Below are 25,136 nucleotides of genomic sequence, written 5' to 3' on the forward strand. Positions count from 1 at the left end.
CCAAAAGTCAGGTGTTGTTACTTTAGAGTCTGAAGGTCAACCTCAGTCTCATAGTTGCAAAATTTTTCAAGACACTGAATTATATATTAATATGTAATAAAAAATGTATAAGTATAGAAACTGTTTTTAAAATAAAACTCAGGAAAAAAGAGAATAATTTCTTTCAACCACAAAAGTAATTGATGTAAATGCTATTTGCTATTGGGAGTCTGATTGCCCTTTTACTCAGTGTATTCCCACTAGACTTGAAGAAATAGGTCTTTTCTTCGCTTTTACTCTCCCTCCCCCCCCCTTTTTTTTTTGCTTCCTTGGGGGAAAATTATAAGACATTTCACAGCAGAATAGACTATCGATGTAATAACACACGTAGGGCCTAGTTAACACATGTTTACAGACATGCAGCAATTACTAGCATTTTTCTGGTATTAAGTTCTAACTTGAAATCTGATAAAGCGCCACTACCAAAGCCAAATTGCTAGACACCAGATAAAATTACTGAAAGCACTTAAGGGGTTTATAAATGTGATGTGTCATTCTTCAGACATTGTTTGGCATTTTGCCTTAGTTTGAAGTCACCTTTAAGAACCCAGGCGGGCTAAAATTTTCAAATGTGACAACATCTGAGTGTGGTTTTATATATGTGTATATGCATGATGTATATACATACATATACACACACGTATGTATATTGTATATCTGTACATGGAAAATATGCATTGTAAATACAACCATACATGGTTTAAAGAAAGGACTAGCAGGGGAGCCTTCTTTTGGGGTCTTAGGACTGAAAGAAGTCACACTTTGAAGGAGGAATTCAAGGAAAATACTTTGCATCAGTGACATGTATATTCTGAACCTATACATGCAGTCTCTCTCTCAAGAAGTGTCATTTCCCCATAAAAACTGTGGAAAACAAAAAGTCCACAACAAACTTACAAACCATTAGTTACAAATTAGGTGATTATATGTGAACAGCTCCTGAATTGTTCTGTCTTGGTTAGGTATGAACACAACAGCACTAGGCGGCAGGAGTCCCTGATGTGATCGTATATTAACAGAAGTCTTTTGGTACCTCGGAAGAATAGCAAAGTAGTGAAGAGAGACTTAATTGTCACTGCTTGGTTTTTTTCCCCAAAAGCTTTACCTTCCAGAAATTAAAACTGCCTTCTCTAGACTGACCTATCACTGTAAGATATCCTTGATATTCAGTCTCAGTAACTAACTTGTCTCAGCAGCTAAATTAGAAAGCGCTGCAAATAAATCATGTACTATGTTTAGAGCACTTCTGTCTGTCATGATCAAAAGTGTTGTGATAAAGGTAATGGATTACTTCTCTTCACTCACTGTAATCACTGAAAGCATCAGCAGCTGCAGAACCTGATGTTACCAGTAGAAATGCAAACTTTGATGTAATCAGTTGTGACTCTGGGAGGCTGTTTTTCAGGCTGAGGAACAGTCTGTATAGAGCAGTTGGTCTGAGATCCTCGCTTTGTTTGGAAATTCACTCTGAAGCACTCAGCATAGTTGACAAAGGAGCTCATTTTCTGGGTGCGGTTCTCCAGGGCTTGGGAAGGACAACTGCAAAGTTCTCAGGGAAAGCTTTTTTAGAGTGCTGAATATCGATGAGCTGGGAAATTGTTTTGACTAGTTTGCTGCTGCCAAGGGTGCTTTTGAATGATGCTCAGCCATAGTCAAAAACAACTCATTTGCCATGAATGAGAATGCCATGAGTGGGTTTTGTCTAAGATTTGCTCTGGGAGTCAGTGGGGCATTATTGCTCCACTTTACCCTTCTCTCTGGATCTCCATCAGTTGTGGAGAGAGAGTCAGTGAAAAATGAGGAAGGACAAGCGGAAATCCAAGAAACCAGTCAGGTAGTTAATACATAACCAGGTTTACACCAGGAAAAGGAGGAGAGCCAAGACATCTATGTATGGCTCTGGGTTCCTTCCAGGGGTTTCTGAAGACTAGGGAAGCTGTTGCTCTGGGCTTCTGCCAGGGAAGGGGGCAGGCAGAAGAAGGGGGGGTGTGTGTTTGTCTTTCCCTCCTCAATATGAAATATTTCTTTTTTCCTCTGTCATTGGCACTGCTTGTGACTGTGTCTGTCTGCAAAATCACCATCTCCCCTGTGGAATGATGAGGTTGTTTGAATTCCAAGTTTGAAGGGATGGGCTGCTGTGTAACATTCATTTTCATTTTGTTTTGTGTTTTATTAAGGTTTTGTTTTTTGGTGCCTATGAGGATTTGTATCAAACTGTTATATATATGTACGCTCATACACATTTAACCTGTCCTTATAAATCCTGTCTGAGGGTGTAACAGCAAAATGAACCAGTTACTTTTCATAAGTGATTAAATGTACTGTCAACCATTTCTTACAATAGGTACTAGACCTATTAGGGAGTATTTTTAGAATGACACAACATTTTCAAAAGGCTTTTAGTCCTTGAGTGCATATCAGACCCTGCTAAAGGCTACCAAATAGAGGAAAATAAAATTTGATACAAATACACACGAGCAACAAAAACATCTAAAGCATTTGGAAAAAAAGACTTTCTGATGCACAAAGCCTTCTTCAGACAAGCTGATGTTGTTGAAATTACCTTTTCTCTGCTCCCCAGGGGTCTTTAAGTCATCTCAGTGTTCAGGGCATGGGAACAGTGGCCCAAAACCAGCGGGATACAGGCCAGGAAGTCTTGCATCTGTTTGAACGAGTGCTTGTGTGTCACACCTTATGCCAAATCAGTTGGCAAAGGGACAACTTTTGCTTTTAACACCTTGCTGTATGCAGTTCAAAACAACACAGCCTCCACTGCCATCCTGTGCAAGATGAGCTCAAATGTACCCAGCACCACACCTTACTTCTAACTCATATATGTGTTCCTCTCAGCACTCGTCCTTTATGGCCCGGATTAAGCCACCTAAAGACAGGCATGGACAGGCAGTGGTGTGGTGGCTGGCTGGGCTCCAGGGGCCACCCCTCATGGAGAGCAGCATTTCATCAGGCTCCCCTGTGCCTTTTGGGAACATGCATGTTGTGGCACATGTTGAGTCAACATGTGGCTCATGCTGAGTCTAGTGCTGCCTCCCACTCCCAATCCCCCCGGTGACTCTGCAGTAAGGAAGAAGAGAAGACTTACCTTCTGCCTTACCTTCTCTCTCTGCTCAGGTACCAATCCAATACCTACCAAATGGGAGCAAATACTTCTATCAGTGTCACTATGGAACTGCTCACAGTATGGGCTACTGAAGCCTGGAGCGGGTCAAGGTTGCCTAGGAATACAGTTTCAGGGGAATTAGACTCGGTTCGCTATGCTGTCAATTTATGGTGGCCAAAAAGGGAATTTGGATCTGTCTGAACAGTTATCTCTTTGTAAGACAATCATTCTGGGTGAAGTAGCATTACTGCTCTTGTCCAGACTTAATCAGCAGGGCTCAGAAAGGTTGGCTTACTACTTTTCTCCCTCTTACACCCAGAAGGAAGAATCGCTTTTTATTGCAATAGCAGTTTCCTATAAGGGTAGCGTGCACAGCATTCCTTACTCACTCCTATCTGTTCAGCTAATGAGGAGGAGCAGTCTGTCTCTCAATGGTCTTAATAGGTACACACTAAAAGCAAAACCAAACCTAATTCTGATGATGGTACTATATTGAATGGAGATCTAAACTGCTGTAGGTCACTTGATCAAATGCAAGCTGAGCTTAACACATTGAAACGTGCCTCTAAAGCTCTGCAGAGACCCTTTTACAGTCTTTGTTTTAGCAAATACGGGAGAGATGGCTTAGATGACCAATGCCACTAGGGCCAGCAACATTTTTCTGGCCAGACCGCACTGCAGAAGCTGATGTACCGCTTATTGCTGTTCAATTAACTGATCTGACATTCAGCAACTCTTTGAAAGGAGGCAAGCTTAGAAGTGGTAATTCCTAACATGAGCTAAGCAGGATGATGAACAGCACTACCAGATATGTGAAAATCACCAGGAAAATTGTTTTCATGAATATTTATACCTCTGAGAAGGACTTTCATACACATGCTCTCTTCTATGCGCCCTCCTTGCTAGAAGCTATGTTGGAGGCACAGCTGGTTCCATCAGCTTCATACATGGGCCCAGCTGTGACCTGGAAGCAGTGTTTTGTGAACAAGGACAGCTGCTTCTGCTATCAGTCACACCTGGCCATTAGTGAGCATTTCTGTAGCTGTAAACATAAGGCACTGAAATTTATTTAGTGATAGCAATGTTTAAGTTCATGTAGGAGTGTTTCAGAGCTGGAAGTTCAGCAGCACTGACTGGAACAGGGGTGATACAGGTATCCTTGTGTTTCCACAGAGGAGCACCTGGTGTGCCACTAGAGTGTTAAAGGAGTAGAAGAAAGGGGAAATCAAGGAGGAGAGAACTGGAAGAAAAGCATTTTGAGTTTATTCCCTGTATTACAGGCAACGTTCATAAAATATCCAGTGCTTGAACTCTGAGTATGTGGTCAGAATTTCCTCTCACTTCTGAATGACCTACTGCGCAAATATTGACTTGTTGATGTGTAATAGCTGCCTTCAAACAGGATATCATTCAGCACTCTAAAAATAATCTAAAACTCATTTGAAATAACCAGGTTAATCCCCATCACCTGTGAGTAAGGAATAAAAAATAAATTATTCACAACCTATTTCTTCCTTAGTAAAGCGCCACAGATTTTTGCAACTCTGACTGTAGCTGGAATCAATTAAACTACTGTGTGATTCTTTTAGAATTTTAAAGTATTTAACTTTTAAGTTTAGGCTTAAACATGGGAAGTGGCATACTCTTCCCAGTGTGGATTCACAGCACTGTAAGGGCTGTGTTTTAAGGTGCTTTGGACTAATAAATACTTGTTGAGAAAATAGACCCTTAAAGGTGGAAAGGAGAAAATGTTTCCATTTAAAGAAGAGGGTTTGGTTACATGGGGGTTGATTTTGGCTTAAATTGTAACAAATGAGCTGATATGAATGTTGAGATGTGGCTAGATATACAAAGCTTACTGGGAAGAAACAATTGCATCTGGTTATTTTATATGAGATAAAAGCAACATAGGTCATACTTGTACAATATCAAAATCCCTCTGACATGAAGCAATATTAATTGATCCTATTTCAGTTAAAAAATTAATTCTTTACCTTTAAAGAAATGGCAAACAGAAATTAATTACTGAGCAAAATGGCCACCTTGGTGTTCCCCCTGCACTGCCATCAGGGCCAGGTCACCCCACAGCCAGGTTTTCTACCTGCCAACAATTAAATGCCTTTTCCTGTAAACTGCATAAACCCTACAGAAAGACACATCCTCGTAACCTGTTTTTCAGCTTTTTGGTGTGTGTTGGAGGGAGGCAGGAGGCAGAAGTCTGCTAGGAAAACATCTTCCAGAACAGGGAGGGATGAAGGGTCAATCACTTCCCCAAAAAGGAGTAGAGAGGTGGGGGGAAACATGTTGCACTGCAGTTAGAGGCAATAGAAGTTAATGCATTTTTTCCTTTGAGATTTTCCCTCCTTTTGGAGGTGACTGCACAGGCTAGCTGACCTCTCTGGCATGACATGTGCTGGAGAACAGGCATACTTAGCATTTTCAAGGCTCCTCTTGGGCATGTTCGCTAGTAAGGTGGACTTGATGGTTACCAAGAGGTGCTCTGCTAAATCATCCTTTTGTCATGAGGGGAAAACACTTCACAGCAATCCTCTGAGGCGACTAGGTCTACTGCTGGCTTTTCTCCACTATTCCTGACCTCCCTGCTTCCATCTGCTCTCCAAAATGTGCTTTTGAGAGGTGAAAGGGGATACTTTGTCTGTGTATTTTGCTGTCAGTGATCACAGTAACAGCTAATCCCACAGCATTTAAAACATGATGATGCCAGTTGTACGTTTAACAGCCTTCAAAGCCACTATTAGGACATTTCTTTTGCCAATGAAAAGAATATAAATGCTTGTCAGACAGCTTTGGAGTCAGGTGTGTAACGTGCTGGATCTGAAAAGAAAGCATTTCATTTTCAGCTCTGTCAGCCAACAAAGCCATGCTGAGCTTTTCCAGGCCTTCATATCCCAGAAGGGTATTACACTGAGCTAGCAACTGGCCTTGGAGAGGGAAGGAGTGAAACCCAAGAGCAGAAACTGACACTTTGCATGACCCTGGCCCAATGGAGCAGCTAGCCTGCATCAGCTCTGCCAATAGCTGCAAACAGGTTCCTCTGGAGCCAGCTTCTTGTTTCATGTACCATGCAAGATTATATCCATAACTAAACTAAACTTCAACAAGTTGGGATTTTTGGAAACACTTTTGATTCACTCTTACCCCATGAGAAACCCTATTGCTGTTACTGCTGGAGAGAATCCAGCAGTTGTCCAAGTGAGAGTTCTTGCTTATTTTCTAATTTATTCCTAATCATCTTGGTTTCCTCTGGTTTGTTTTAAGAGGGGAAAGGAAAGTAATGCTCACAGGTGCCAAAGCACCTCAGTTTCTGGAGGGTCAAATAGTTTCCATGAGTCCCATTACTCCTTTTGGAGGAACAGGAACAAGGAGGATTGCTGTGAGGAGGGAGGTTCTGGCCAGGTAGCCCATGTAGTACCAGAATAGACAGCAGACGGCAAGAGAGCGAGAGGGAGCAGTGGGAAGCGGTCATGAATATTGGCTTTTTATGAGGGACAGTAGTGAGTGGGCTGAAGGGGAAGAGCGGTGTGTTTTGTGGTGGTGGGAGAGGCAGGACACAGGTTATCATGGATGTGGGGGGCAAGGTGGGAGCTTGGGGTAAGCAAGGGAAAGGAATGGGAGGCAGGATTGTATGGTCAAGAAAAGGTGCCTTTGATTGGAGTTCTTTGTCTTTTAGTGCTGTTAGAGCCAAGTCATCCCAGTAGGTTTTCTCCAAATTTCAAAGCTTCCCCATTACAATTTCCCAAGAAAGTTATTTCGCAGGAACACCAGGGCTTCCTGAGTAGTGACACTCACCTGCCAGAGCACTTGCTTTCTGTGGACTTTCACTCAGTGTGCTGGGCAGCTTATCCCATGGTCCTTACTGGAGAAAGACTTGACCCTTTTGAATGTATCAAGTAAACACTTCTCGATTTGGTAATCAGTTATTGATCCCCTACTTCATACTGTCCAGATGCTTTTCTGTAATGCATTGTGGTGTTGCCCATAATAGAAAACTGAAAAAGTGGGTGTGGGTCTCTCAAGGTCTTGGCTCAGTCACTTCATCCCAAATAGTCCCTCTTGCATTAGTCTCTGCTGATGGCTTCCACGCGGGAAAAGTCTCTTCATCAGACACAGCAAGTGCAGGAGCTGGGTGTTAGCTCCTGCCCCCCACTCTCAGACCACAGCTAGAAGGGCACAGAGCACTGGGTCTGTGTGCAGCTGGATCTATAAGCAGCATAAATGATAAATCATACAGATAGATTAAAGTGACGTTTGCCCCCATCTTACGGTGCAGCACTCAAGCACAGTTTAGCTAGATGGTGGGGGGCCTGCCTGGGTTCTCACAGGCTCTGCCTCAGGGTCCTCCAGCACCTTAGCACTGTTTATACTGCTTCTGCCTGGCCTTTACAAACAGCACTGTTCTGCGACCTCTTTGGTTTTGGCATCTTTTTGAGATTCTCTTTTAATTTTATATTCCTAACAAATTAGTTTTGCCATTGTTTTTAACCATGGTTCCTGAAGGTAAGAATTCTGCTTTTATTAGAGAAAATGCAAGGACGACATCTTGACAACTTGAAAGCTCATCTGTTTGCTGTGGGTTCTTCTGGCATAAACTCATTTTAAAGAGTGAGGCGCCTGTCTTTTTCTGCCAGCTGCAGAAACCCGTTGCAAAGATGTGGTAACACGTATGGGCAACAAGGGAGGAAAGTCCTGGGTGGGGTGTTAACTGTTTCCAGACACCATATAACTGGCAATTCCAGATACTCTTTGCAGCAACTGCTTAGAGTGATAGCTATGATGCCACCACGGTGAATGAAAACAGATGACGCTAATCAAAAAGCCACCATGTCTGCTCCAGGAGGGTGACCACAAACACTAGGACTTCTTTCTAAGTATGGTATACTAGTAAGAGACATTTAATAAGGCTTTTTTTACTTAATTCAAAACCAGACATTATCAGTTAACAGGCATTTTACGAGACTTCTTTTAAGCGGGTTTTTTATTTCAACATATCCTTCCTATGCCTATGTAACAACAGGAGAATGTAATGGAATTAACTTTCTAGCATATTTTAGGCTGAGAAATACAGGGATGGAAGAAACATGTATGTGTTTGTATCTGGAAACTAGGTAAGCCATTTCTCAGCTGGATCTGATTAATAACTAAACCAAATAAAATGATAGGGACAGGGATAGGTAGTGAACAACCTCCTTCTGACTGGAGGTAGCTTCTTCTGCCCTGTATGTGTTCAGCAATAAAATCACATTGCACATTAAAAGGCCTGCGTTTGTGTGAGATTTGGGAGGTCAACACAGGCATGGATTACAGATTTTTAAACACAGCCATTCCTATAAATAAACAAACTGGCAATTTTATTTAGAGAAAACTCAACAGATGGTGGGTATGGTACCAAACCTCCATTGTAAGGACACTGGAATTGATTCAAATGATCAAGGAGTAATGAATCTTGTTTAAATGAATAAAATAAGCATGCCTTTAAAACTACACACAAGGTGCTTCTGAATGCTGCCACTAAGACTACAAACTGTGAGTCAGAGAACATCTGATTGTTCATTAAAATGTCAAGAAAGGAAGAAGAGGGCTAAGAGTAGAAAAAGCGGGTCCGTGCTTGCTTTTCTTAGCCCTGGGGATGCAAACTCTTTAGTGTGTTGTTCTGAAAAAGCTTTCAAGGGAAGAATTGACCTCATTTGTGACCTTCATGACCCTCGGTGATAATCATGGGGCTCTGTTCCTTCAACCCACTTAAAAGGTAGCAGAGGCTTGTTATTGTAAGAGCCCAGGAGAAAAACTCGGTTTTTTTTGATGCAAAACAACAGAAATGGTGATGTGTCACTCCCTGAAGAATGAGGTGTTGATACAAGCACCTATCTACATCACTGGGTGGTGGAGTGGTGAGGCGATTGAGCTCATATTCTCATGCTTAAAACTGGAACTCAGTCTTATGTGGAACTAAAAACATACATTTTACCTTCCACAGCTCTTTGGTCTTAAAATTAAGCATGGTCTGCAATTTATAATTTATGGCCATGTTCCAGAAAAGTTTGCATTATTTAATTTAAAAAACAGGTATTAGCAAGAATACTAAAAGAATACTAAAAGGAGAGAGGCTTATAATTATTGTTGCAGTGTTAGCTTTCATTAAAGTAACACAGCTAGAGTTAGAGCACTAACAATAAAATAAGTAAGGAATTAAAAGAAAAATCATGCCAACATTGTCTGTCTGGGGGTGGGGGTGAGGGGTGGGGGTGGGGGTGAGTGTGTGTGGGGTGTGTGGGTGTGTGTGGGAGTGTGTGGGGGGGTGAGGTGGTGGGAGTGTGTCTGTGTGTGTGTGTCTGTGTGTGTGTGTGCGCGCGCGCTGGGTTGACCTTAATTCTATTTTGGACCTTTCACACATTTACAAATTTGCTCATCTAGATATCCCCCAAAGGCCAGGATTTCAAAAAAGTAAAGGCTACAAGTCTCTCTGAGTGACTGAAGCTGACCCTGTCTCCACTCAGAAAAAAGTAATCAATAGCCAAACACCTACAGAGCAAGCTCTGTGAGCTGGGAGAAGGTCTCATGGAGTCAAAACCTCTCTTTCATGAGCTCATATCCTGGGGGGTGCTCTCAGTTTCATATTCAGAATGACGGTCATAACCGTCCTTAGGCTGACCACTGTAGAACCTAAGGTTTTATAAACTGGAATTAAAGTAAGCACATCATTCTGAACATGATGTGCCCCTCTTTTGCTTCTGTTCCATTGCAGTTACGTCAGTAAGACTTAGACACCATACGCTGCAGGTTGCTTCCCATAGTCTGAGGAACATTTAGTCATTTACTGGAGTAATGGACCTTAAAAAGAGGATTCAGTGTTTTAAAGTTGAAGCTTGGTAGCACTGAGCACTTTTGTTTCCTCCTTTCAAATGTACAGTCACTGCCCGAAAGTCCTTTGTGGGAAATTATTCATCCCTTTTTATGTGATCCTAGTAAGAAAATCCTGGCCTGAGTCTAACATCAAGTTAATATATGAGAGATGTGATTTCATCTACATAATTTGTGTGCATGCAAGGAGTCGTTTTCCTAAGAGTACCAGAGGCAGAGGCAGTTCTAGGCAGCCATACCTTAAGCCTGTGCTTTGTAATTTAAAGATAAAGAAAAAAGGCAGTTGGTGGCAATTTGTGCCTCAAAGCTAGCACTTCAAAGGACAGAGAGGAACCTTTAGTGTCACGCATCTCTCAGGACTCATCCTTTTGTGTAATGTCATGTGTTTATTCTGGAAATATGTTTTATTTTATGTGTATAAATATATGTAAGTTTATACACATGTATTTGCACTAAAGGATACTGAAAGGATGAAGGTCTGTGGACTTCAGATAATGAAACTATAAGGAGGCCATGACACCTAGCATTTACATTATCACCATTTCAAAGTTAAAAATACATAAAAGAAAACAAACAAAAAATGCTTCTAATTTCTCTTAGTCTTGGCTCAAAAACCAGCTCTGGAGTTTTTCACAGGCTTCTATTAATGAAAAGTTTATATAACTTTTTCTTCTTCTAGTAAGTTCTCATTTCTTAATGATTTTATTGTAAGAGGTAACTATTAGAGAACCTCCGCGACCCTCATCCTCTGGGAGAAGATATCACTGCAACCTGAACTTCCAACCTCATGTTCCTACCAAATGCTAGGCATTGTGAAATGAGGCAGGTACTTCACAGAGCTTTTGAAGGGTGTGCAAATAGAAATGAAGTAGCTGAGTGAAGTCAGAGAAATAGCCCTGCTGAAGTGAACCCCTGCCCCAGTCTTGATTCAGTCCTGCTAATATGTGCGGCAGGAGCAGGGGGAGCCTGGGCCAGGCAGGACCCCTACATCCCAAGCATCACCAGAGTGCAGCTCCAGCGCGTCGCTGGGTAGGACCCCATCACTGCATGAGGCTGTTGCTGCCATTCTGAGGCAAAAGCGTTCCAGTCTCCGTTCACAGAAAGTGTAGCACACAGGTTAGCCTTAACCTACCCAGTTTAGTATCTGCAGCAATCCAGCCATTCCAACCTTGGCTGCAAAAGCTCCACAAGGAATTAGCTAGGTTGGCTGTGATGCTTGAGCTGGCTTGCTTGCCTGTGACCCATATAAACTGCAATCTCAGCATTCCTGCAGCACACAAAGCTAGAAATCACTATATCTGCTTCTAATGAATGTAGGCTCTGTCCACACTTGGCAGGTTTCTTCAGCTCTGCCGGTTAGACTAATAAAAGATACTATATCTCTCTCGGAGTTTTACTTTGCTTATATCCTGACGTTATCACAGCTCTGCCACTTAGAGGTCAGACAGAATAACTCTTTGCGTTTTGGTAAAGCTATGGTGATATCAGAAGAAATAACTTGAGAATTATGCTCTTAGACAAAGTTTGTAGCTAGGGAGTGGGTAACAGGGCTTTGCCGTCCCTAAGTGCGCTCTGTTTTCATTTAGTGACACGACACACTGCCAGAGGTTTCCTACCAGAGAATTCCTTTGGCATCACGCTATGCAGTGTTTCTTCCTGGGGTGTGTGCTGTGCCTGGTCTTGGGCAGGGGCAGTTGTTTCTTCCATAAAAACCTGCCTATTTTTCCTGGACTTTGAAGCAAGCCTGTCTTCCTAAAGCAATACCAGCGTGATCTTTTGAAAGCACTTTTGTGGACTGAGTGGGATTTTGAAAGCTATTGTGTGCATTTGTTGCAAGGGTTTTACCTCTCCCCCCTTCTTATTTGCTAAATCATAACAAATTGAGGATTGTGTTTCATACTCTTTACTGACTCGGTCATATTTTCAAAAGCTATTTATTTTTAATATAAACAAAAGAAACAACCTGCCTTGCCTTTTTGTATGTGCAGGCCGCCCCCCATGTTTGCAAAACACTGCGGCAGCCTAACAAAATATGGTGTGTGGTGTTTCCTGCTGTGACCTGAAATACTCACTGGTGTGCTCTGGCCCAGCCATGATAGTTTGCTGCTTTTGGCTATGAGTAGTGGATGCTTTATGGCAGTTAACTATTATATTCTGTATACGCACATTATCCTATCCACATTCCCTGCCAAGGCATTTTCCTCTTGCAAAACTTCCTTCATCAATTTCCCACATCTTTTCCATGTTTTTTGTGGGTTTTTTTTTCGTTTCCTCTTACCCAGCACCATCATCCGGTGTTTTGAAAAGCAAAAACAGCCCACTGCTTGTAAACCTTTCTTTTTCTTTTCTGGTGCACCTCTGTTGGATTTAATACGTGTAAGTCCTCATTTCCTATGTTTTATTTGTCATATTTTGTTTCTGAAATACCCACGGGTTCACGTCTCTTCCAGGTGCCATGTGCTACTTATGTTGTTTTTACATTGCAGTCTTGTTCGATACACTTCCCACTTCTTTGTCCACTTGATCTGTAGTAAGAAACAGTGGTTTGTAAGTGTTACAGTGAAGATTCAGCTAAATGCCAGATATTATCTGACTAAGAAACAGTTGGATATCCAGGCTTGCTCCTTCATTCGGCAGTATGTCTCAGTATTCTGGTAAAAGTCCTTATAGTACAATTTGTCACATAAATGGCATCCTGCTTTTCCATTCCATGCCAATATTTGTTGTCCATTAAAAACAAAAAACCAAAACCAAAACCAAACAACCAAAACCCAAAAAAAACCCCCACAAAACAACAACACAAAACCCCCCAAAGGAAATCAAAGCCAGCTCTCAATCAGTTTAATGCAAGCTGGCAGCAGTCAAACCTCATGCAGTGCAACAACTTGTAATGTCTGCTTTAGGATATGAAGTTTTTTGCAGAACTGCTTTCCTTTGACTTGAGTTAGGCAATAAAAAGGGAGTTGGTGGTTAAAATCATTTGCCCAGTTACAGTGAGTTGCAGAGGTCTAAGCCACGTTCAGTGTTCAGAATCCTCTGCATGGGGCAGGGTGCAGGACAACCATCTGTACTGGACTGGGAGTTGCCTAAGTGGAGTGGCACACTTTCTTGTGGTAGTCAGACATCAGATTTCACTGGTGACTCTCCAATCCTCTCCACAAATTTAAATTTATTGTTACAGTTCTTTGAGTTACCAAAACAAAATCCATGCCTCAAACTTTTGGTATGCGTTACAAAGCTGCTGGAGTACACTCTACCAAGCATGTGTCATCAGTAAGGGGAGGGGAGGGAGGAGTAGGAAGGAGGTGTCATCACAAATACATTTCAGATTTGTCCATTAATATGTAAAATTTTTTGAGAGATTTGTAATAAGCGTGCTGACTGAAAAGGCACACCAACTCATTCGAAACTTTGAAATATTTTGTAAAATATTTAAGAGCTTGAGTTTTTAAGTAGTGAGAAAGTTAATCTGTGATTGTAAAGCAATGGTGTTTCTAAGTCTTTAGATGTAAGTCAACAAGAATGCTATGGGTGTTGCACTTGCCAGACTGTTTTACTAATAAATTCTGAGCAGAAAACAGATTGTCTTGTAGCACACAAACCCTCTGCAACTTTAGTTAAGCCGTAAAACCAGAGATCAACGAAAGGAATGTCTGAGTCCTAGCTACCTTGCATCCTCTGTCATTTGCACTGGTGCTAAATCAGAACAAAAAATCACAGTTTGGATTATTCTGTCCACTTCTCAGAGTTGCAGCAAGTAACACAGGGTGTGATACACCAGCAGTTTCTTCACCAGACATTTAGATTCAATGCACCTTTCCTGTGAACTGTGCTTCATTTTGCTTCCAAAGTGGTGAGGTGCCCTAGAAATAAAATTAGAGTTCCATGTTCATCAGCTTTGTCCCATTCAGTTACAGAGACCAAGAGAAGGCAAAGTGAAGTGACTTTCTTTCGGTTTGTGCCCAACCAGATATACAAGGATGTTGAAGCCCCCACTAGCAAAACCCTTGCTGGCCTTACTGGCAGAAGGGGCAGAAGAGAGGCATGCCATGCAAGCGGCATGGCACAGACCTCAGCGAGACCTGGGGTCACTGGAGAAATTGCTGGAGATCAGCACATCCTCACCCCTGTGCTGTGGGGCACGTGTGTGGTGGGATGCCAGTGGCTGTATGGTTCTCAGGGCACAGTTTTGCATTTAGTAACAGGCTCTTCCTGGGAGAGCTGAGTAGAAGCTGGAAGTGGCTTGCAAGGACCAGAGCGGTTTCCCCTAGCCAGAGCCCAGGCCACAGGCAAGGCAGTAGGAGAAGACACAAGCGGCCGCAGCCTGAGTGGTCTTGCCTGCTCCCGAGTGACCAGGCAGCCGGCCTCTGGCTCTGTCCCTGCCGCTCCTTCCTCCTCCATCACCCTGCTCTTCCATGGAAATATAATTTCTTACAGATTTTAAAGGAACATCCAGTTAATCAAAACACAGGGGGCTGCCAGCGCAGCCTGAGCAGAACTGTGCTATCACACACCATGGCACTTTCAATTCTGCTGCTTCGTTCCCTTGACAGAGATATTAACAAAAAGAGGAAACGGGCTATTACCATGACAAAGGCTTTGACAGCACAGGGAAAATGGCATGTTAACTCATCATCAGGCAGGCTGAAGCTGGCTGGGTATAACTGCACTCCTCGCTCTGCACCTTCCTCGCCACTGTGTGCGTTTGCTGTGGAGCAGGGCACGTGTTCCCGCTCAGCCATAGCCACCAGAGTGCTTAGGCATAGCCACCAAGAGTCCCACTTTTAACAGCACATGATATTAAAAGGCCATCTTCAGCCTGTTTTGTTTTAAAGCCCAAACCCTCCATGTTACATCCACTGATGTATGTACCAAGCAAGTGAAAAGTTGCACGCTATTTAATGGGCAGGGAGGTGTTTTTATTTTAATGGCGAGTCGGGTTGTGCTGTATGTCTAGTAGCACTGTCATCTGCTTTTATGGCGAGTAGCTGTTGGAGTGTGTTTGACTTGGAAAAGCCCATGAGACTCAGGATTAGCTATATTAATAGAGGTCATTTGGTAATATGAGTATAATTTAATCTGAGTATATTTTAGTTATTTCAAGATCCATTTCAGACTGTGACAAATAAGGATCAGTTTTCTCTGGGGCTCTAAGAAAGCTCTGGAAAAGTAGCCCTTCCTCCATTAATTTCTCCCTGTTTAAGACCCGCTAACTATCAGTGTTTGGGAGGCTGCTGTGTTTGCTCTCTGCCATTTCCCTGCCGTGGGTCACTGTAGCAGTAGCACATCGCCGTTAGTCCTCACAGTGTGTTTAGCTAAAGGTGCACTGGGCAGCATCTCTCCACCCATGATTTGACTGTCAAATCTCTATTGTTAAACTCGCTAAAATATGAACAATTACTTTGGGTGGAACTCAGGCCATTTTTTAGTTATGTCTTTAATTGCTACTGCTGTTTCCTGAAGTCTGATATCTAAAATAATTTTCCTGACCTCCTCTCTCCTAGTCTATTTAGGTCCTGAATCCTTTAAGCCAGGAACTGCCTTTCAGCCCATGGGCATAACTGGGCTTGCTGTGTTCTTCGTCAGTGGGAATAATAACACAGAAACCACCTTTGTATGAAAGTGTAGCATCTTCTGTTACATTGGGTGATGTAAATAGAAAAGCCTTGGGATGTTTATCAGGTCTGACAAAGCAACATCAAAAAAATAACCCGAAAAGCTTTGTAAGTTCTTGTTCACTGGAGAGTGTCTGTCTACCCAATCTTTTGAAGAGTTTTTTCTGGAAAACAGAATGAATGTAACTGGTAAGTCTCTTTTTTATTCTTTTCCCTTAGTAATTGAAGTTGGTTTGATTAAGTCAATCCAAGCCCAGGCTGCCGGCCAGGCTCTCTTCCCCCCTCCTTGTATCCCTGCTTCCTCCACTGTGCAGACACTGGTGCAGAGATGGATATCTTGAGACCTGGCTCAAGGAGCTGATCTGTCTCAAAACAAATTGCTGGCCCTCAGCTGCTTGTTCCTGACTCCCAAGTAGCCCGATACTAATGCTAGCAGAAATATTTCTGTGGCCATCCACTTGACCAAGCTGGGAAACTGATCCAGCTGAAAAAGAACTGGGAAAACATAGCTGTGTTTTTCTCTCAGCTGAACCAGTTTCCTAATCTGATGTGCCAAACTGCTGCTGTGAAAATGTAGTTACAGGCAGAACACATTGCAGGGGCAAGAACGAGATCCTTAAAGAAAAGGACGAAGTGAACCTGGAGACACGTGGGTTGAGCTGTGTCCTTGAAGCTAGAAGCAGATCTAGGCTAGAGGAGAAAGTAGGGCATTGCAACAGCTCTGGCCCATCCCGGGATGAGGGGACTCTCCCATGGCAGCTCTGTGAGCAGACGCAGATCTCGCTGGGAGACCCAATAATAGTTACATGCTCAGGAGCGAGGTCTTCACAGCAGCTGTGGATACAAACAGAGACGGGGTGATCTCAATTAGGATCTCTAAATAACACCGCCTTGTCTCCATGTCACCACCTGGGACTCGCAGCTGTGGGCTTGGGGAATTTGACATGTTAGGACTCCTGTGAGGGAGGTGGCTGTGCTGTGGCTCCTGCCTGTGGCCAGCCAGTGGCTTTTCTGCTGTCCCCAGGGTGTGAGCAGGAGCTGCTGTCTGTTGCTAGGGTGCACAGCTGTTGGTTTCAGTGTGTTTTCTTAGGCTGCAAAGCAGACAGGAGAGAGAGGGAACACAAACAGAGAAAGGTTTTGAAAACTAAGGGAGGAATAGAAACAGCCTTTGCTACAGATGGGAGCAAATGCTTCCATCTAGAGAGGAGTCTGTCTCTGGTATTAAGGTGTGATGTGATGCCACCACTTCCCCTTTGCCCCCAGTGCTCTGCAGGGCAGCACTGGGCGGCGGGTGCATGGGTGCTGGCCACAGGGTCTCCTTGCACCTTCAGTGCCCCAGGACTCTCCCAAGGTATCCATCAGCTCTTGCAAGGATCTCAGGTTTGCAGCATTTTTGAAAAAAGAACCGAATTGGCTGAAAACTAAGTTTCACCTTCTTTTGACGGTTGTGCTTGCTGACAGTGGTGTCCTATTAATATCATCCTATTCCACTGCAGCACAGCATCGAACCTAAAAATCAGGAAGCTCCAGCTCCATGTTTTGTAAAAAAAAGGCAACAAAACAAAAAACCCAAACAACAACAAAAATGAAAAAAAAAAAACCAAAACCAAAACAAAACCAACCAACCAAACAACAACAACAACAAAAACAAAACAAAACAAAACAAAAAAAAAAAAACAAAAAAACACCCCAGAAAAGGTAGAGCTAAGGCTTGGCTTTTAAAGTATTTGGGTTTTTTTAATGTCACTCCCAAGAAGAATGGAAAGTTTAACTCAGAGGTAGATAATGTTAATGATTGCATGTTTACTTGAATAACAAAATAGGAGCCCATAAGATGTATTATAATGTGAACTTTTATCTGGAAAGTATGTCAGGATTTTACTGGAAATCTGTCTATGACAGAGTATTTTCCCAGACTGGTAAAATTCAAGAGATAAGCAATAGTGTTGTCTTTTTATCTAGTGTTTAGTTATACCACGAAAATAAAATATAGCACAGACAATATTGACTGTTTAGAAACAGCTACAGCCATTAATATAGGAGGAGAGATTGGTAGGAAACTTCTTTCCTGAATGTGAGCTTTGAGTGGCTGCAAAATATTTAATGATGTTGACACTGAGATGGTCACAGTGAAGCTTCAGTGTGAAGGTCTTCTGGAGACAAATGAAGCTGCTTATGATGCAGAAATACTATTTCAGCATATGATAGCTGCTGTTTTCAGAAAGCACATCAATTATGCCTTTTCTCATGATAAAGATTTTCCTTACAGGCAAAAGTGTAAAGACTACACAAGCTCTCAACCAAAAAAAAGTCCTTATATTCTGAAAAAGAAATAACAATGTCAAATGAAGGAAAAAGAAAAGGAAAGTTTACTGAGTGTTTTAGTTTACACTGCCTGAAAGTTTTGGTTAGCTATAATAAATGCTCTGCTACCAAGTATATTCTCCCTGCTTTGCTGCTGACACTGCCTCCCCTATTTTACTTCTCTGACTTTCCACCTAAAACTCTGCCTGTATAGTTTTGCCTTGTTCTTTGCTTTGTTGCAGAAACTGTGTGCCTATTTCTGGTTAGTAATCCTGCACTGCCTGGAGCGTGTTCACTATTTAATTTTTGCACTTCTTATTGTCTGTTTCTTTATAAAAACCAATTTACAAGTTAGTCACACAAAACACAAACTTATGTAAAGTTGTTGAAAGAAATTGCCCTGGCAGCAGTGAGTATCTATTGTCCTGCCCTGCTGACTCAGGGTTACACACCAGTGCAGGAGGGTGTGAGGTTCTCGGAAGAAAAGGGGATATGCTGCCTGGAACCTCCACCCCAGCAGCCACTGCCGCAGGGTTCTGAGATGCTCATTCCAGGTGTGTGGAAGAAGGTCAGACTCCTAATGGCTATGAAAGACTGTAAATGAGGTGTGAATATGGACATGTTGCAATGGGAAAGTATCTTTCCCTAAGATAGCTTGCCAAGGAGGAAGGCAGTGTACAGAATTGCCCGAGCTGGTGTCCAAAGGAAATGTTGTTTTGAAGAGTGCCATGAAAACCTGAACTGAGCAGCTAGCCTGTCTGCATGTCAGAGAATAAGCAATTAAGGTGCATTCTGTTCTAATTTGTCTTTTTCTGGATATTTTGTTTGGTTGATTGTTTGTGGGGTTTTTTTACACAATTGGTGCACCTACACAGGATTGTATGCTGATGGTCAATGAAAACATATTTACATGATTACTGAAATTACTTATTCAACAGGAAGGCAACTGAACCAATCCATCATTGTTTAAATTTTAATTCAGTGAAAATGTAACCTCTGGAAAACACTGTTTGCATCTATAATTAATAGGTTGTTATGCACTGTAGTTTACAATTTGATTTACTTTCCTCAAACTCTGTGAAGAAGTGTTTCATGTGATCTTTTTCTGAATTCATAACAGATGAAAATGGCCTGGCTTGTTGCATTATAAGGAGGTTCATTTGCAGAGAGATGCAGATACAGTTTGCTGTTTGCTGTCTAATATAATTTAGGCAGAGCAGCGCAGCACTCCCTTTTTCTCCTGACAGTGATTCTCCCTCCAAAATGAGGCTCTGGCAGTCTGCTTTTGTACAAAGTAGACTCAAACATAATTATGCTGCTATGACAACTTAGTCTTATAGCTCTCACAGTCCTTTTTCTTCTCATCTTTGTAGTGCTGCTATGGGTAGAAACCGATTCTGTTTTTTCTTCTACCAGTATAAATAGAAATGCACATCAATGAAGTCTTAAATTGTACTGGTATAAGGTTGAGGTCAGCGCCAGTATATTAAACACTTCTCTCTTTTAAAAATGGGGGAGTAAAGAGAAGGAAAAAACGTAAGGTGCTTGGTCCCCCAGCCCTCACTTATTGCAAACAGTGTTAACCACTCTTATCCCCACATCTGCATGGGGAAGGAAACCTCTGTTGGAAACTCCACACTCACGTGGGAAGAGAGCAGCCGTGGCCACATCCCTCCCCTCCTCACCTTCTTTCAGCTATAAGCCACATCATTTCCTCGGAGCCCCTCTGTGTAGTGCTTAGTCCTTGTGGAGGGCTCCTGCGCACACTCTCACCCAGGCTGTTCCTGGGGTTGGGGTGGCTCTACGGCATGGGAGCGAGTTACTGCCTGTGGGGAGGCCTGCACTGAAGGGAGACAAAGCCCACACAAACTGTTCTGGCCGCTGTGGTGCCTCTGAAGGCAGGCAGACCAAGGGGCTGGGCTACCTATGGGAAGAGCCGGTGTGGGGAAGCTGGCTGGAAGGATCTCGCTGGTCACCCAGGTTGCTGGAGGGATCAGCTGCTCTGGTAGGAGAACATCACAGGAGATGTTTGATAGCTGAGGAGTGGTTTATAGAGAATGGGCACCCACCACCTGTTCCCTGCTGCCTGTGCCTCATCCTTGTATGGGGTCTGAGCCTGCTCTCTCCTGCTGTGAAAGCAAAACCTCTGTTGCAACAGGTTTTAGCTTCTCCTTAGATCTTCTCATCCAGCCTTTGGGGCAGGCAGTAGAATGTGTCTTTCGAGGGTCACTTCAAAATTTGGAGCCTGGCTAACGCAGAACGCCTAGGACCAGCTCTGAGGGAACATGTGGTTTCGTCATCAAGACGTGTCAGTTAATTGCAACCAAAGCCAAAGATTTTCCGTGTGTTTACCTTTGATGAGTTATGTTCAGCAAAAACCTGTAAGTGTAGCCAACATAGCTTAATTCACAATGACACCCAGGGAGCTGTGGAGAGGTGCCAGAGGTGTGATAGAGAGTTTTATGTGGCTTCCTGAAGCTCCCCAGAGCACTCTGAAAAGAGTCCAGCCGTAATTATTTTTTTTTTATTTAAGGTAAAAAATATTCCCTTTCCAGCTGTGAAAGCAACTGCATAGGCCAGAACAGAAGATGTTTGCGGTGAAAAGACACACAGGCTTAGCCAGACTATTTTGCTCTTTTTTTTTTTTTTCCTCCCTGAATTCTCCAGGGAGGAGAGGAGCCAGCATCAGATGGCAGGAAAGAGACACAGGGCTTTTACTTAATTTCTTCCTCCTGACCCATGTCCTGGCAGAAGTAGGTACTTCTGTCACTTAGGCTGAGACCTAAGGTCCAAAAAAGATCGTTCCTAGTTGGTGTGGCTGGTACAGGGGCAGCAGCGAGTTCGTGGGTCACTGCTTCTGAAGCAGGCTTTTGCCTAGAAGCAATGACCCGCACCCTACCTGCCTCAGAGCCCCTGACACCCCACGGCCCTCACACCCGTCTGCTCCCTCCTTGCCACCATGCAGTCACCTTGCAGGGGACATATATAATTCCCCAGCCCCTCCTTCCCCACCAGCAGCTGCCACTTTCGGAGCTGGGGGTACACAGGGTGACCACACAGGGTCTTACAGAGCTGGAGGAAGCCACCTCTACAGCTGCTTCGAGTGCTGCAGTACAGCCTCAAAAACAAGCTAAGGAATAGCAAGCATTAACAGTGAAGTAGTTACACGGCTGTGTAAACTGTGTGGATTGCCACCTTGCCTGTGCAGGGCTGCATCTAAGTTTAAACCTCTGAAGCCCTGAAGCAGAGGTGGGACCTAGTTCCCCAGACAAGGGAACCATGACAGCCACCTCTCCTGACATGGACCTCTCCTGACATGCTCCCTGACCCTGAGTGCTTGATCCTGGGTGACTGGTGCTGCAGCACCCGCGCTTCCTCCCCTGGCTTCACCCTTCAGCGACATCTGTCAGCATGGGCATCACCTACATCCGAGGGTGGCCGGTAGCCCTGTACGTCTGCTAACACCAGACAGAAAAGCTGCTTTCAAAATGGCATCTGGCAACCCTTTCTCTTCCCCTCCGCCCCTGCCTCAGAAACAGAGAACACACCACAGGTGTTTTCCCTGTGTCATTTCAACATCTCTGAAGTGGCAGCCTCAGAGAGACATCTTTTCTGTGAAGAAACACCTCCTTTTCTGCTTGCTCCTTGACATTCCCATGGATGAACTAATAAGGTTCTGTCCTCTACTTTAATCAAGTAATGCAGATATCATATACAGGCTGGTTGCCCTGGAGCTCACTATGAGGGATTTCTTCTCTGAAATAGAGACCTAAACCCAGCACTGACTTCACTAATGCTGTTTCTGTCTCAAGCCCCATGTTTGCTTGTGCACGTCTTTCTGGCCAGCCATGGTGCTGTCTGCTAAGCACCTCCTGGCCAGGACTTCATGTTTTCTCTGGTCAGTGGCTCTTTCTCTGTCTTGCTGTCACGACTCCTTGTGTCTTGCAGACTAAGTTTGTCTGAGAATCTCATGAAAGCCAAGACAGATCCCTGACAAAGTCATGTTGGTTGTGGGAGTTCTTTGTAGCTGAGTGAGATGAGGCTGGAAGGAGAACTTTCTGTGTTTTCACTGACCTACTGGTAGGACTGTTCCCAGCTACAACCTTCCTACTGTAGAGGTCCCTGGGGAGCCTTTCCTGGAGGGAAGTCTTAAGCATCTCTATATGCACGGCAGCTGCTCTCCTCTAGGCAGTCAGAGTGTTCCTGAGCTGATTTTGTATCATGTCTGCATTCCACCCAACCTCTCTCCCCCCTTGCACGTACTGCTCCCTACACCTCCCTATTCCCAAAGGATGTCCTGCCGAACACCAGCCTGCTTTACCTCTCACACAGTTTGTTCTCAGCTCTGAGGGTGTTTGTCCTGTTGTACCCTAGGGTGTCCCAATCTAGGATGCACATGCACGTCCACTCTCAGCAGCAGATCACTGCCTGCTGTCCTGCAGCTGCTGGCAGTCCTGCCCATCAGCCCCTGGCACAGGCTGCTTCATCCTCTTCATCCAAATGGTTCTTTCCTCAGAAATAAAACCCCTGCTCCTGCTTCTGTCTGAGATCAAAATACCCAAGCATGTTCATTACTAAAAATAAGCCATGTTCACAAGAAAGGCATATGAAAGCTTTATGTTCTCAGTCTTGCTTCTTCCACAGTAAACTGTCTTGTACCATCAATCACATCCCTGCAGAGAGTACAAAACAATGCCCAGTGCTGTCTCTTGTATTTACTTTATGAAGATGTTAATGACTGTGGGACCAAAATGAAGTTGGTCTTCCCTGAGGAGATAATACCATTTTGTTCTGAGAGGCAGGGCATAACAGATGGGATGTATGTGCACTTGCTTTCTTGCGTGCGCTTCTCATTTCTTCTTTCCTGTTTTCTTAGAGAAGTGAAGTCACTCATACCAATTGATGGTTGTTGGCAAGAAAAACATTCTCTGTTTTGAGGGTTTCATAAGAGAAACTCCTTCTCTGTAGTTCACATCACAGTCTCTCGAGAAGTGGTGGCTTTTTTCCAGGTGATGCTTATACTTACTCTTAACAATAGCAATTTGTGATCAATAAATTAGAAGTCGAGTGATTCAGCATCATAAAAAGAGCTTGGAGCTCATTGGGATTCTTGTTTCATTTCCTTTGTTGGCTTATATAGTAGTTGGACAAACAATGTTTCCTGGTTCTGATTCCATATTAGATTCTATGGCTCTGTATTTTACAGCTACCATAAAAGCAGGTACAGCAGTGATGGGAGCCATATAAGTACCTAGACAGATGATAAAAATATTGTTGCTGAGCCCTTCAGGGTGTGCTTTGTGGGAGAAGACACTTAATCTAAAGAATAAGGGATTGTTAACTTTTACTGGATAGCATATGCAATACTAGAATTTATTAGTCTGTTGTTCAATACAGTAACTGATGTGCTGTTTACATTTTTTTTCTTTTTAAATCCATCAGATAAAAGGAGTTACCAAACTTCCCGCCTCAGTTTTCCTGTTTGCAATATGTGAATGCTGATGATATGAAGTGAAAGTGCAGTAAATTAAACACCAGTATACATATATAGCATACAGGTGGAAAGTGATGCACATCTGTCCTGGAAAAGATTTAGGTTTTCCCTGGATCAACAAAGGACTGATTTCTAGTTTGGCTACAGTAACGTAACTGTGTACTTTGGGCACCACTTGCCACACTCCGCACTTGCTGCTGCATTTCGGGAGCATGCGGGAGAGCTGCTCAGGGTTATATGCACTGTGGCACTCTTCAAGCTAGCTCTAACAAACAGTTAAGAAAACACTGTTGTGTGAGTGTCCAGAGCTGTCCCCCACAAAATAACCTGCATAACGGGTTAACACAATCCCTTTTTGTGTTTGCACAGGCCCTCAAGCAGGCTAGACCTTGTGCAGTTGCTGCTGTTGGGGCCCCACTGCTGCATGTACAGTGCAATGATGAGGGGCAACAAACAAGAAAAGAAACATATAGGAAAGAAGGCAGCGTTACCACTGAGATGATTCAGCAACACAGTCTCAGAAAGCTGTGCATTCATTACTTGCTGTAGTAATTAACAGAAAGTATTGCCAACCGTTTTCTTTTTTTTTTTTTATGTATGTCATCCAACACGTTTTTGTATTTTTGCATTTACATTCAGTTTCTTTTTTAAAATGAGTATGAATTGACAGATTTAGCCCATAGCTGCTTTCAGTGTGCTGGGAGGGGAGACTGCCATTTCTTTACCTTTCTGCTGTTTGAGGGAAAAGCAGTTATTCTTTACACAGAATCTGCATCAGTGGCAGCTCTTAAAGACTTCCTCGCTTGGTGTCTGAATTTAGTTTTTAAAAATTTTGAAGTGCCAGCTTTTTCTGCATAAAAGCTGCTTATCCCTCAATTGCAAGAACTTCAAACAGTTTGCTGACAGCATCTGGACAGCCCCAACTGAAATAGCTTGAGACGGTTATAGCTTCACTTGGCAAGTGGGGGAGATTAAGAGCTAAATCCTACAGTGGTGAAGATCATTACACAGAAGTCCCTCTCTGTTGTTGATCTCTACACATCTTCAGGCATGATCACCACTTCCTACATTTCTCCACCTTTGAGTAAGTTTATATGGCCATGGCGCAAATCCATCTGCAGGAGTAGCCTGTCCCTCCGGGCTCCCTTTATGCTGGACCTGGATTCAGCCAGGAGGCAGCCTGTGCTCCACAGTGGTGCTTACACATGTCTGGTGGTTGTCTCATGCTGCTTCACGCTAGCTGGCAAAGCCAAAGCAGCTACCTCACCCATTTCAGTGCCTGACACTAATTCATCACTCCTCCATGTCTGCAGAGTAGTAGGGGAGCAGAGGGCATTCATGCTTTGTTAAATCTGCATGAAAAACACTGAGATGCATTTTCATTATTTTCATCTGGATACGTGCGGCATAGGGTGACAGCGTATCAGTTTTTCTGTTTATTTCCCCATCTCTGAATGAATACATGTTTTTTGCTCAGCAGCTGTAGGCTCATAACCTCAGGCTCACTGATACCAGTCTTTTCAGTTGACTTTTCCTTCCAACTTTCACTTACCTCTTGCGTACCCTGGGAATCTACCTTTAGCTTTCATGGTACTCAGAGACATAAAATTAAGATATACATCAACACCAGCCCCCTGTTTGCTCAGCTTTGAAAGGAGAAAGCCACTACAGGAATAGGGGCCCACAG

At 43.4% G+C, this 25,136-nt stretch overlaps 1 long non-coding RNA gene across 1 annotated transcript in view; it reads left to right on the forward strand.

The window, feature by feature from the left end:
• Nucleotides 1–19,702: 19,702 nt before the first annotated feature.
• Nucleotides 19,703–25,136, forward strand: part of LOC119144325 — a 28,070-nt gene continuing 22,636 nt past the window's right edge. The window contains exon 1 of the long non-coding RNA XR_005103059.1: nucleotides 19,703–19,960. This is a non-coding gene — a long non-coding RNA (uncharacterized LOC119144325). The remainder of the gene's footprint in view (nucleotides 19,961–25,136) is intronic.

This window comes from Falco rusticolus, chromosome 3 (assembly GCF_015220075.1).
Source record: "Falco rusticolus isolate bFalRus1 chromosome 3, bFalRus1.pri, whole genome shotgun sequence".
NCBI lineage: Eukaryota > Metazoa > Chordata > Aves > Falconiformes > Falconidae > Falco > Falco rusticolus.